Source organism: Lepidochelys olivacea (assembly GCF_965140295.1).
Source record: "Lepidochelys olivacea isolate rLepOli2 genome assembly, chromosome: 12".
NCBI lineage: Eukaryota > Metazoa > Chordata > Testudines > Cheloniidae > Lepidochelys > Lepidochelys olivacea.
In genome coordinates this window covers 1,682,639-1,696,667 of record NC_140422.1, presented here as the reverse complement: position 1 = coordinate 1,696,667, position 14,029 = coordinate 1,682,639, and positions in this window count along the sequence as shown.

Here is a 14,029-nt window from a genome sequence, read left to right as displayed (position 1 = left end):
GGTCTTGGGATCCATCAGGCGAGGTATTTCCAGTAGAGATAAGGAGGTGTTAGTACCATTATACAAGGCACTGGTGAGACCTCACCTGGAATACTGTGTGCAGTTCTGGTCTCCCATGTTTAAGAAGGATGAATTGGAACAGGTACAGAGAAGGGCTACTAGGATGATCCGAGGAATGGAAAACTTGTCTTATGAAAGGAGACTCAAAGAGCTTGGCTTGTTTAGCCTAACCAAAAGAAGACTGAGGGGAGATATGATTGCTATCTATAAATATATCAAAGGGATAAATACCAGGGAGGGAGAGGAATTATTTAAGCTCAGTACCAATGTGGACACAAGAACAAATGGATATAAACTGGCCATCAGGAAGTTTAGACTTGAAATTAGACGAAGGTTTCTAACCATCAGAGGAGTGAAGTTCTGGAACAGCCTTCCAAGGGAAGCAGTTGGGGCAAAAGACATATCTGGCTTCATGACTAAGCTTGATAAGTTTATGGAGGGGATGGTATGATGGGATAGCCTAATTTTGGCAATTAATTGATTTTTGACTATTAGCGGTAGATATGCCCAATGGCCTGTGATGGGATGTTAGATGGGGTGGGATCTGAATTACTACAGAGAATTCTTTCCTGGGTGTCTGGCTGGTGAGTCTTCCCCACATGCTCAGGGTTTAGCTGATCACCATATTTGGGGTTGGGAAGGAATTTTCCTCCAGGGCAGATTGGCAGGGGCCCTGGAGGTTTTTCACCTTCCTCTGCAGCATGGGACATGGGTCAGTTGCTGGAGGATTCTCTGCACCTTGAAGTCTTTAAACCATGATTTGAAGACTTCAATAGCTCTGACATAGGTTAGAGGTTTGTTACAGGAGTGGGTGGGTGAGATTCTGTGGCCTGCGTTGTGCAGGAGATCAGACTAGATGATCATAGTTGTCCCTTCTGACCTTAAAGTCTATGATTCTATGACAGGTTTCAGAGTAGCAGCCATGTTAGTCTGTATCCGCAAAAAGAACAGGAGGACTTGTGGCACCTTAGAGACTAACCAATTTATTTAAGCATAAGCTTTTGTGAGCTACAGCATCCGATGAAGTGAGCTGTAGCTCATGAAAGCTTATGCTCAAATAAATTGGTTAGTCTCTAAGGTGCCACTAGTACTCCTTTTCTTTTTATGATTCTATGAGTCTATTAGTAAATGGATCTTACCTCCATGAAGGAGTGCGGTTCCTCCCATGTAAGCCTCTCTGAGACCCAGCACTGCTTGGTTTGGTAGGATGAGGTGACCTGCCCAGGGGTGGCAGGTTTGTATAATTTGTATGATTTTTGGTGGTGCCCAAAACAGGTCTAAGGCTCTGGGAAGGAGTTTGGTTGCGGGAGTGGGTTTGGGGTGCAGGCTCTGGGATTGAGCTTGGGTGCTGGATGCAGGCTCTGGGATGGGACAGAGTGTTGGGGTGCAGCAGGCAGGCTGCCCTGGGGCTGGGGACCAGAGAGGACTCCCGCCAGCCCTCTCTCCGCTGGCAGCAGCGACCTCTGTGGGGGGGCCCTTCCAGCACAACACTCACCCAAGCCCCCCAGGCTGCTTCTCAGGAGCTCCAGACAGAATACCCACCCCGCCCCGGAGTCGACTTGGAGTCACCTGCCATGGGGGGGGGGGTGGGCTGTCATGTCCCCCCTCCCTCCACTGGCGCAGCAGCCGCCTCAGCCTGCCCCTGGAGCCGCTCCCTTGTAGCCGGCAGCGGCCAGTGAGGGAGTGCAGCCCATTGCTCAGGGCAGGCAGGGACGCTCGGGAAGGAGGTGCATGGAGGCAGCGGCCGGGGGACGCTCCAGGGGAGGAACGCGGGGGTGGCAGACAGGGCCGGGAAGAGACCCAGCACCAAACACTGGTGGAGCCAGGCCCCCTGGGCCCTGAATTTGCTGAAGCCAGGCACCACAGGCCCATACAACTCGCAGCCCCTGGATCTGTCCCCAGTGCTCTCTGAGGTGGCTCAGCTGCAGGCTGCGCCCGTCTGGGAGGCTGTGACAGATCCCAGGGCCTGGAAGACAGCTGGGGGGAGGATCTGAGACCTTGGCTCAAGTGCCAGATGATGCAGAGTTGGCGCATCACGTTGGCCGTGACGTCCTCCTGCTGCAAGGGAACGAGAACCTGTCAGAGACTCAGATGCCCCCAGGAATCAGGGGGGATTAACGGCACCTGGAACCAGCAGCATTTCCACCCAGCCCCTGCCCACCTCTGAGGGATGGATTCACCCTCCTGACCCCAGGATGGAGTCTTGTCCCCTGTAGTGACCTCCAGTGCCAACCCTGCTCCTTGTCGGGTGAGGGTGTAAAGGGTCGGTGGTCATTCGGTGTCGGGTGTCCTGTCACCTCCCCCTCAGTACCTCCGACAGCTGTTCCACCTCCAACCCACCTGGGGACACAGCTCAAGTTTTCAGGGCAGGGAGGGGACTCTAGCGGGTGGGACAGAAGGGATGCTGGCAGCAGTGAAGTGGGTTGCGGGGAGGTTGACCTTTCCCCAAGTCACCCCGGTGACTAAAGCTGAAGCCACAGGATGGCAGCCCTGGTGAATGGGGCAGAGCCGCAGCCCCTGCTGACTGAATCCTCCCGTTCTCTCAAGAGCGGGTCCAGCCCTGCCAGCAGTGGGACATGCTTCCCCCGCCCATGTGCCTCAGCCCTGCCTGGTCAGTCGCCATCACCGGTCAGTCCTTGGCCTCCCAGGCTGCCAGTAATGGGAGCAGCTCTGGATGGTCACGCGGGGGACATGGACACAAGGCCACTGGGAACTGTGGGGCAGGAAAGGCTCACAGAGGGCACTTAGGGGACTCTCCTGCCCTTCCCAGGAGCAATAGTACTGTCCTGTAACCCTTCTGCCTGTCAGAGTTGGCAGCAACGAGGGCTGGGTTCAGTATCTAGGGGATCCATTCCAATAACACAATGCAAACCGGCTCGAGCCCCCACCCAGTGACCTGGGACAAATATATACCACCCCCGCTGGGCGCCTCCAAGAGGCAATACTTCCCCTCTCGCAAGCACAGAGTCTGAGTGTAGCAAAAAGCCTTTTCATAACAGAGAGAAACAATGTGGCATTATGTTGGGGAAACACCACCAACAGGATTCATAACACAGCCCATGAGCAAAACCCACCCCAAGCAAATTGGGGCATGTCCTTTCCCTTTGGTTCTTGAGTCCAGCAACCCAAAATCACCCGAAGTCCCAGAAGTCTCTGTCTCTGGTCAGGGCAGCCCCAGAGTTCGAAAGTTCATCTGCAGGGTTTTACCTCCCAACCTGGGTGGAGATTGGGGGGGGGGGCACGGGTTTAAGGGGCACCTTATGTGGTCCAAAGCTGATGGCCCCATCTCTCCATGGGGCTTCGCTCTGCCAGCCACCCCCACGAGCTGCTCTAGGCATCCAACAAACCGCTCTGCTCCACAAGCTGCTCTGTTCACCATCCCGCAAGCCGCAATGCTCTGCTCCGCAAGCCGCTCCGCTCTGCTCGCCATCCCGCAAGCTGCTCCGCAAGCCGCTCCGCTCTGCTCGCCATCCCGCAAGCTGCTCCGCAAGCCGCTCCGCTCTGCTCGCCATCCCGCAAACTGCTCCACCATATAGCCTCAGGCTCCCCCACTACTTAACACAACACTCAGTGATTTCAGCTCTTAGGTGAATTCAGCTTGTAGCAGGGGAGCCCCAGTGCTGGTGCACCATTAGCCCACAGTGAATTCAGCTCAGCAGCCTGTGACTAGACTTCTAATGAAATCAAAATCAGCTCTGATATTCCACAGTGGAGAGAGGAAAAAGTGCAATTAGCATGTAAGGCCCTCACAAGGGAGCCCATACCACCAAGTGTTAATACCTATCCTCAGCTTCTCTCAACTCACAGAGTTTTGGAACCCATGTCCCTTGCCTAGCGAATGCTACTTAGGTGATGGCGAGTCCCTCCATCATAACAAAAGGCCGAGTACAGTTCCACTGTCCTTGATTCCCATAATCAGGGTAATAACAATTTATTCTTCCTGCCCCAATAACAGAGACACTGGAGATCCCACAGCAGCCAAAGTGACCATTTGGGCAGTTATGGCCTCATTCCAGGCAGGGTGGGTGTTCCTATGCAAATGAGATCAGCCCCTGAAGTTCTTTTCCACAACTTGCCACACCTCACCACCAGATGTCACAGTGGAGCTCATCCTGACTCTGCTTACATCCTCCCCCCAGCCAAGAATTTGTCATCCCAACAAATCACACTTCCTTTATACCAACTCATTGGTTTCCTCCAAAGGGCCTCAAGAAGCCCTCTTTAGCTTCCACAAGCCTGTGTGCTAAATGTATTGGCTCCTCACTAGTCACCCCAGGTGCATCATAAGTTAACCGTTTTACTGGTCTTATCACCCTGTCACGTCTATTGAGACTCTCTGTTGCCATGGTAGGGGAAACATCCTCTTGAGTGATGGATGGAGAGGCTTCCTTTGAGGGTCCCTTAGCTACTGGCGTAGGCCCCTGCACTTCTAGTTCTAAGACTGGAGGGTCCAAGGTGCCCAGGACATCCTCTACCTGTCTGTCCCCATTGTCCAATAACCTGTGTGTGTCATCACACGGGGGTCCCATCAGCGGCACAGGGGTGTCAGAAATGGGCCTAAATAATTCCGCCATGGGGTTTAGGGCTGAAGAGGGGAACCTCTTGTTTGGTTCAGCTGATCGAGACTGAAATCTTGTCTCCATTCCAGGATACACCAAAGTTGTGTCTTCCTCCTCAGACTCACTCTCGGATGTGCTGCATGGGGGTAGGTTAGCTGCAGGGGGCTGGCTGTCCATGTTGGATGGTGGCTTTGGTCTCGCACCTTTATCCTGCCCAGTTGCCCTGTTGTAGCCCAGCTCATAAGGGGTACTTACTAATTCCCCCACAAGGAGCAAAAGGTTTCTATGCACTGTCTTTATTTGCCCTGGACCCTCTTCAGGTTTGATCTTGTAGACCGGCAGGTCTCCCAGCTTTTCCATCACCAGGTAAGGTATTGCCTTCCATCTGTCAGCTATCTTGTGTTTGCCAGCAATACCCAAATTTCGCAGCAGGACTCTGTCCCTCGGCTGGAGCTCCTGCAAATGCACTCTAGCATCGTATCAATGTTTGTTGCGGTCTGCGTTCTTCCGAGCCGCAGCAGTAGCTAAGTAATAAGCATCCCGCAGCTTTTCTATTAGTCGGGATACATATTGCTGATGAGTTTCATAGCTATCTCCATCCTCTGATACACCAAAGCACAAGTCTATGGGTAATCTTGGTTCTCGCCCAAACATCAAGAGATATGGGGTGACTCCCGTAGCATCGTTCTTTGTTTCATTGTAGGCATGCACCAGAAATGCGACATGCTGGCTCCAGGTTGCCTTCTGCTCTGGTCGCAAAGTTCCCAACATATCTAATAGGGTTCGGTTTACCCTCTCTGGCTGAGGATCACCTTGTCCTAGATTTTTTAATTCCTGCTATCTTTAGCACATCCTTCAGAAGATGACTCTCAAAATCCCGCCCCTGATCAGAGTGTATCCGAGCCAGGAATCCATAGACTGAGAAATATTTGTCCCACAATACTCGAGCGATGGTGGTGGCCCTCTGATCACGTGTGCGATATGCCTGTGCATACTGTGTAAAATGGTCAGTCACTACTAGAATGTTCCCAGCATTCCTCGTCTACCTCTACAGACAAGAAATCAATGCATACCAGTTCCAAAGGTTTGGTGCTGGTGATGTTCTTGAGATATGCAGCCCTCGTGGGCAGAGTTTTCCTTTGAACACATCGAACGCAAGTCTCCCATTTCCTGTGAACATCTTCAGCCATTCTGGGCCAATAGAACCTACTACGAATAAGTTCCAGGGTCCTCTCCATCCCTAAATGCCCAAAGTCATCATGCAGGGCCCTCATGGCCAGGGCTCTGTACTCTTTTGGCAGTACTAGTTGGGCTCGTTATTTTTGTAAAGGGTCGGTGGTCATTCGGTGTAGCACTCCCTGAATCAGTTTTAGTTTGGTCCATTCTCTCAATAGTAGTTTACCCTCCGGGTTAGGTGGGACAACCGCAGCTGGGCTTTGCCCCTCCCTTTTGGCAAGTAGTGTATCACAAATGTCAATATCTTGACACTGGGCTTCTTGCCAGTCAGCCGCATTGAGCATGGGCAAGGGAGATTGGTCTAATGCAATATAGTTCACTGAAGCAGAGGCATGTATTCAGGGGGCAGGCCCAAAGCTTCTGCAACACATCCCTGAAGGGTCTCATGGGCCTCTGGCTCTCGGCGACTCACATTGCAAATAGCTCTCACTCCATCTGTGGGTATCACAGCAACTTCTGGAGCCTGCGGACGCCTGGACAAGGCATCTGCATCTACATTGCTACTCCCTGATCGGTATTGAATGCTGAACTCATAGCTAGCCAAGGCAGCCACCCATCTCTGCCCTGTAGCATCCAGCTTAGCACTTGTTAACACATAAGTCAGTGGATTGTTGTCTGTCCATACCTGGAACTGAGCACCATATAAGTAGTCTTGAAATTTCTCAGTGATGGCCCATTTCAAGGCCAGGAATTCCAGCTTGTGGGTGGGATAGCGAGTTTCACTATCAGACAATCCTCGGCTGGCAAAGGCTACAGGTTTACATTTGCCTTCCACTTCCTGGTACAGGACGGTTCCCAGACCCTCCAAACTGGCATCAGTATGCAGGATAAATGGTTTGTTTGGGTCAGCAAAAACTAGGACTGGAGCGTGAGTTAGGCAAGTAATGATTTCTCGAAAAGCCCTTTTCACATCTCTCATCCCACCGTGGCCCAAATGGTTCGAAGGGGCCATAGTGTCTCTGCACAGGAGGCTTTGGGGACCTCCCCTTTTTCTTGGTCTTAGATTTGTTCTTGCTGGACTGGTGTCCCCTGGTAAGATCATTCAGAGGCTTTACAATCGTAGCATAGTTTTTCACAAATCTGCGGTAGTAGCCACTAAATCCGAGAAAGGTCTTGAGTTCTCTGTAGTTACTTGGACATGGCCATGTAGTGAGTGCTTCTATTTTATCGGGATCAGTACTCACACCCTCTTGGGACACAATGTGACCCACATACTTCACTGAGGTTCTGCAGAACTGGCATTTGTCAATTGAAAGCTTCAGACCATAATCCTCCAACCTATTAAGCTCTTTAAGAAGTCTTTCTTCATGCTCCTCTGATGTTCTTCCAAACACAATCAGGTCATCCAAATAAACTAACACTTTCTTAAATTCATGTCTCCCACAACTTTCTCCATGAGACATTGAAAGGTGGCAGGTGCTCCAGAAATCCCTTGGGGCATGCATTCGAACTGATAAAACCCTAATGGGCAGATGAAGGCTGTCTTCTCCTTATCTTTCTTCTCCCAGAGGGATCTGGTAGTATCCACTTCGAAGATCCAACACAGAGAACCACTGTCTTCCCAGCAAACAGTCTAAGGCATCTTGCACTCGAGGCATAGTGTACTGGTCGACCACAGTACGGCTGTTTAGGGTGCGGTAGTCAATACACATCCGGATTTTCCCATTCTTTTTACCGACTACCACAATGGGTGAGGCGTATGGGCTGCGGGTCTCTGTAATGATGCCATTTGCAGCCAGCTCCTGAAGATGATGTCACACATCTTCCATCTCAGAGAGAGCAATCTTCCTAGATCTCTCCCTGAAAGATCGAGAGTCATGTAGTCTGATATTGTGCTCTACTCCTTTTGCATATCCCACATCCCACTCATGCAGTGAGAACACCTTGGATCTTTCACAAAGTTTCTTCCTCAGGCGATCTTTCCACTCCTCGGACACTGGTGAATCTCCAGAGTCAAACTTTGCTGGGTCTATTGTCGGAACTTGAGTTTCACACTGGGGTTTTACAATTGACTCAGGCTCAAAGACGTCTGCTATCTTTTGTCCTTGCTTCACAACAACATAACGACTCATCTCATTAGCAATCAGTATAGTCATGCTTTCCTGGGCTTCAGCAGATAGGGTTATGATTCCACTGGGGACCAGCACTCCTTCAGGGAGCTCTCCTCCCATCGGCTGCTCTATCATTGCTAACGTCCGTTTACTGCCTTTCAGCCAGGTACTCATGACAAGCACTTCTTGCTCCGTCCTTGCAGGCACTACTAAGGGGGTCGTGCCTGCGTACTTCAGTGCCCCAAGTGGTAGCTCAGATGTGTCCCTTTTAGCGCTCTCAATTTTCCTATAGGCTTCAGCACAAAGCGTATGGATCATTAGGGTATTCAGGTACTGGTCCCCAGCCCGCCTTCTGCAGTAATCCGCGAGTACCTTGAAGAGACTGGAGTTGGTCCCTATCAGCACAGACACATCAGAAGTCCCTTTAGGGTCAGGGCATATTAAGAAAGCTGTGTCTACCTCTTCTCTTACCCCAGCAACCTCCTCTGGGAATTCCAGGTGCACGATGACATACCCTTGGTAGGGGTATTCATCCATGCTGAGGCCACACAGGCCAAGGCCAGTCAGTGGCTGTATAGGCAGGTGCCTAAGCATCTGTTGGTAGAATGACTGAAATATAATAGTCACTTGAGATCCAGTGTCAAGGACTGCTTTACCCTCCACCCCTTCAATCCTCATCATGACCTCTGCTCGAGGCCCTATCAGTCCTGCGGGGATCCCAGCTGGACATTCTTTTCTGGGGGAATCTTCAAATCCTGCAGGCCTGGGGGGTGCCCGTCCCCAGACCCTCTGGCAGCTACCGGATCTCTCCCAACTGATTCTCAGCTTTCCATACACTAAGGAGGGGTTTTTTTCATTACGGCACTTGGCAGCACTGTGTCCATCCTGACCACATTGTTAGCAGAAGAATTGACCTTTCCCCCCTCGCCTGGGTGGGATGGTGGCTCTAAGTGCGGGCTTCTCAATCGCCACAGTTTGAGGCTCCTTATTCCTGGAAGTCTTAACTCGGTCAACGGTACTTTGCAGCTCAGCTATCCGTTCCGTCAGGACCTGCATTTGTTGGGCAAGTTCCTCTCTGGTGCTCACCATCAGTACACTGGCCATTTGCAGTGGTGTTGTGATGGCTGGCTCCGATGTCTGGGCTTCCCAAAACTCACTGGCAGCCTGCCTTTCTTCCTCCTCTCTGACCTCTTTTATCAGCTGGGAGTAACTTGGGGGATGTTCCTGTCGTTTTCTTAGCTGGAAATGAAATAGAATCGGGTTCTGATACTGAGTTCCTCTTACAATTTGAGCCAGTCTGGTCTGATCCATCTGCTCAGCAGTCACTGCTCCCCTCATGACAGCTCTCTGAAGCAGTCTCTCCAGTCTCTGTATGTAGGCTGAAGCCTTCTTGCCCTTTTGCTGTCGGGAATTAAGGAACTTACAGTAGCTGTCTTCAGGGCCCTCTACGCTACCAAAGGTGTGATCAAGGGCCTCTAGGCAGTCCTTCACACTGACCCCAGGGTCAATGAGCTTCAGGGTGCGAATCACATCTAATGCTGGGCTGCCAAGGTTCTCTATGAGGCATCTTCGCTTTTCTGCATCTGGTACGGCCCACTCTTGCAGCATTTCAGTGGTATGCTCCAACCAGGGTTCAAACTCCTCCTCCCCAGCAAATAACCTTAACTTGCCACAAGAGCTTGATGCAGCATGGGACAGCACAACCTTTTCCAATGTTTGCCCCAGAGCTTTTGTCCAATCATCGGCCGAGGCTGCAACCTCTGAGCTAGAAGCTGCTGAGCCAGGGCCCAATAAACCTGACGTATTAGCCATTATACAAACAGTAATTTCCTCACAATATAAGCACAAACAAATAAAATATAAATTGTTTCCCAATGTAGTGGATCACTCAACAGGTGCTTGTGAGGGGGTACTGACCCAGGGATCCCGGACGAGCCCCCAAAAATGTAACATAGAATCATAGAATCATAGAATATCAGGGTTGGAAGGGACCCCAGAAGGTCATCTAGTCCAACCCCCTGCTCGAAGCAGGACCAATTCCCAGTTAAATCATCCCAGCCAGGGCTTTGTCAAGCCTGACCTTAAAAACCTCTAAGGAAGGAGATTCTACCACCTCCCTAGGTAACGCATTCCAGTGTTTCACCACCCTCTTACTGAAAAAGTTTTTCCTAATATCCAATCTAAACCTCCCCCACTGCAACTTGAGACCATTACTCCTCGTTCTGTCATCTGCTACCATTGAGAACAGTCTAGAGCCATCCTCTTTGGAACCCCCTTTCAGGTAGTTGAAAGCAGCTATCAAATCCCCCCTCATTCTTCTCTTCTGCAGGCTAAACAATCCCAGCTCCCTCAGCCTCTCCTCATAACTCATGTGTTCCAGTCCCCTAATCATTTTTGTTGCCCTTCGCTGGACTCTCTCCAATTTATCCACATCCTTCTTGAAGTGTGGGGCCCAAAACTGGACACAGTACTCCAGATGAGGCCTCACCAATGTCGAATAGAATGTAACCCTTCTGCCCATCAGAGTTGGAAGCAACAAGGGCCGGGTTCAGTATCTAGGGGGTCCATTCCAATAACACAATGCAAAACCGGCTCGAGCCCCCACCCAGTGACCTGAGACAAATATATATCACCCCCGCTGGGCGCCTCCAAGAGGCAATACTTCCCCTCTCGCAAGCACAGAGTCTGAGTGTAGCAAAAAGCCTTTTCATAACAGAGAGAAACAATGTGGCATTATGTTGGGGAAACACCACCAACAGAATTCATAACACAGCCCATGAGCAAAACCCACCCCAAGCAAATTGTGGCATGTCCTTTCCCTTTGGTTCTTGAGTCCAGCAACCCAAAATCACCCAAAGTCCCAAAAGTCCAATGACGCAAAAGTCTCTGTCCCTGGTCAGGGCAGCCCCAGAGTTCGAAAGTTCATCTGCAGAGTTTTACCTCCCAACCTGGGTGGAGACTGGGGGAGGGCGTCATCAGGACGCGCGGCGTTAACAGGTTGCCCAGCTCCAGGCTCCTGGGGCTGGGACGGCATCACCCTCTAGTGGCCCAGGGGCACACCTGCTGCAGCGCAGGCATCTCATTCCCTGGAGGGGCTCAGGGGCCCCTGGCTCAGGGAAGCCCCCTTAGTAAAAGGTGGCCGGCACATAGGAATCCAAAGCCTGTAGTGGTTCTTTGTGGAGGGCAATTTATCGCAGGGGCAGGGCTGGGTTAGAAATGGCTCTCGGTGCATGGGAACAGACACATTCTGGTGTGCAGCTCACAGCAATGACAGGGGACCCTGCATTGCTCCAGCAGGGAGATCTCCTGCACCTCAGTGGCTAGAGGCATGGGGCAGAGGGGTTGGAGCTGGCAGAACAAAGGTCTAGTCCCCCCAATTTAGTGATTTCTCTAGTAGCTGGGTCTGGTGTCTACAGCTCCTGGGCTTCTTCCGAGGGGAATCCAAACTACAACATGACACAGACAAGGAGACTCAGGCCCCTGTTCCCACCACACAGATGTGCCTATGAACCTTTTGTTCTGGGGCAGCAATTCAGTTTGTGGGAGAGGGGACAAGCTCACAGTCTCTCTCATGTCAAGTCTGCAGAGCAAGTCTGTAGACGCTCTTGTAGGTCCAGGAGCCATTCCTAGGCCTCCTCCATGACTTTGTGCAGATCCCCCATTTCACCTTGGACTCCAATTCCGGAACACTGTGTTATGGGGTGTTCGAGGGTTCGGATGTTCTCACTGCAGTCGTGTGAAGGGGAGGCTTTGATTTTCTACCTGTGCATCAAGTAGTTGCAACACGGGTCAGTGACAGTGGGCTTCTTTGGAATGGTGGCTGAGGTCCAGACACTCTGCCATTCCCTGGACAGGTTCGGAGATGTGAGGTGGGCGCATGTGATCTATAGTGGTTTTGGAGCTCACTGAGTCTCCTACCCAGTTCCCAGGCTGGGGCACTCTGCTTTGTGATAAATTAAGGGGGGGGGGGCGGGGTAGCCCCCGCTTATGAACACCCAGCCAACCAGTTAGCTGTAAAATCCCTCTTGGTGTCTTTTCTCTGCTTGCTTTACCTGTCAAGGTTAACAAGCCCACAGGTAAAAGAAAATGAGTGGGTACCTCACCAAAAGAGCCAATGGGAAGGTAGAACTTTTAAATTTGGGAAAGAAACTTTCCCTTTGTCTGTTGTTCTCTGGAGAAGGAAATACGGGGCAGCAATGGTGTGTAAGGCTTGAACCAGGTATGAAAATTCATCTTTCATAGTGTGATACAGCATAGCCAGGGAGCAGCAGGAGAGTGTTAGAAGGGAGCCTTATTCCCTGTAGAGGGAAGAAAGTTTTCTCATTTGACTCCCTTTATATAAGATTTGGTGCCACTACAGGACCTGGTTGCAACGATGATCTGTACGGTCCCAGATTATGTCAATAATGTCACAATAGGGAATGTTTAATTAGACACAATCAGGTTTATTTTTTATTTTGGCTTGTGGATCTCCTCTGTGCTACCCCCGATGCTTTTGTTTGCTTGTAACCTTTAAGCTGAACCCCCAAGAAAGCTATTTTGGGTGCTTAATTTTTGGAATTGCTCTTTTAAAATCTAGCAAAAGCCTAAGTTCCAGATGGATTTTCTTCCTTTTTGTTTTTTAATAAAATTTACCTTTTTAAAGAACCTGATTGGTTTTGTGTCTTAAAAGGTCTGTGTACATGTTTTTCAATTAGCTGCTGGCAAAAGCTGGGTTTCCCTTTTGTTGTTTTCTTTCTCGGCTTCCCCAAAAGAGGGGTGGAAAAGCCAAGGGGGCCTCAGGGAAAACTTCCCAAGTGAGTTTTTTCCAGGATTTGCGAGAGGCAGTTTTTCACTTGGGTGGTGGCAGCATTTACCAAGGCAAGCTCAGAGTAAAGCTGTAAACTTGGGAATTTAATACAAGCCTGGAGCGGCCAGTATTAATTTTTGGAATCCTTGTGGGCCTCCACCTTCTGCACTCGAAGTGCCAGAGTAGGGAATCAGCCTTGACATGCTTCCTGACTGGTGATCGCATTGAGCAAACCCCACCTCCTTTCTCTGCTTCTCCAGGGAGCAGGGAATCTAACAAGGGTCTGGCCAGCCAATAGTAACTCGCTGACCCAGTCCTCTCCTCTCAGACCCTTGGGTATCAGCCAGGAAGACACAGAGTGGAGGGACACCCAGAGCCATAATCCTACATTAACTCACCCACCCAGGGATTCTCCTTATGCCACTAGCAATGGATGCATGTCAAACACACAAATCATTGCAACTAGCAAGGTTCCAGCGTGGGACCTTTAGTATCAGCCTCTCCCACTGGGGGCTGGATAGGGAACTCTGAGCTGGAAATAAGGAGTGGGCTCTTTTAGGAGGCAGCCACTGCAGGGAACCCAGCCAGCCCCACTCCCTAAGCTGTGTCATGCCCTGACATGGTCCTGGTGCCAGTCCCAGCATCACAGATCTTCCACCTCATGGATGGTCAGCCCTGGGAGCTAGAGAGACACACACATTCGTCATTCTAGCTGCATTCTAGTCTGTGTCCTTCCAATCCCATTGCTGGCTGCACAGAGGGCAGAGTCCTCGCTGCATGCCTGGCCCAATAGAATTGCAGGGTGTGTGGGGGGGGGTGTGTGGAGAAGAACAGAGAACAAGACAGAGAGAGACTTGTGCCACACGGTGACTGATCCTAGGGAACTCTGCTGAATTCTAATGGAAGGGAGAAGAGAGGGGACTCCATCAGCATTTTCCTGACAGTTCCCCATCTCCCCTGGGCCAGGAGTCTCCTTCCCCTTGGCCCCTCTGCAGGAGATGCTGGGGGAGAGAAACTAGAGAGAGACCCTTAATTTTCTCCGTTGCCAAAGGAGCCTAGAGCTGCTCCAGGATGCCAAGAAGGGACCCAAGGCCATGCACGAACCTGGCTGAAGCAGGGGCTGGAGCAGGGTCCCCTTAAAGGCCCAGGATCACCACCAACCAGGAAAAGAAGAACTTGACTCAAGCTTAGCTCCTTCCCTGCTCTGACTCTGCCGCCCCAAGGGGAACACTCCTAATTCACATCCCCTACAGCAGCAGATCCTACAGCCCATCGGAGCCAGCTCGCCTATGCCGGGAGTCAGGAAGCTGGGGTCAGAGGTCACTTACGTCAAA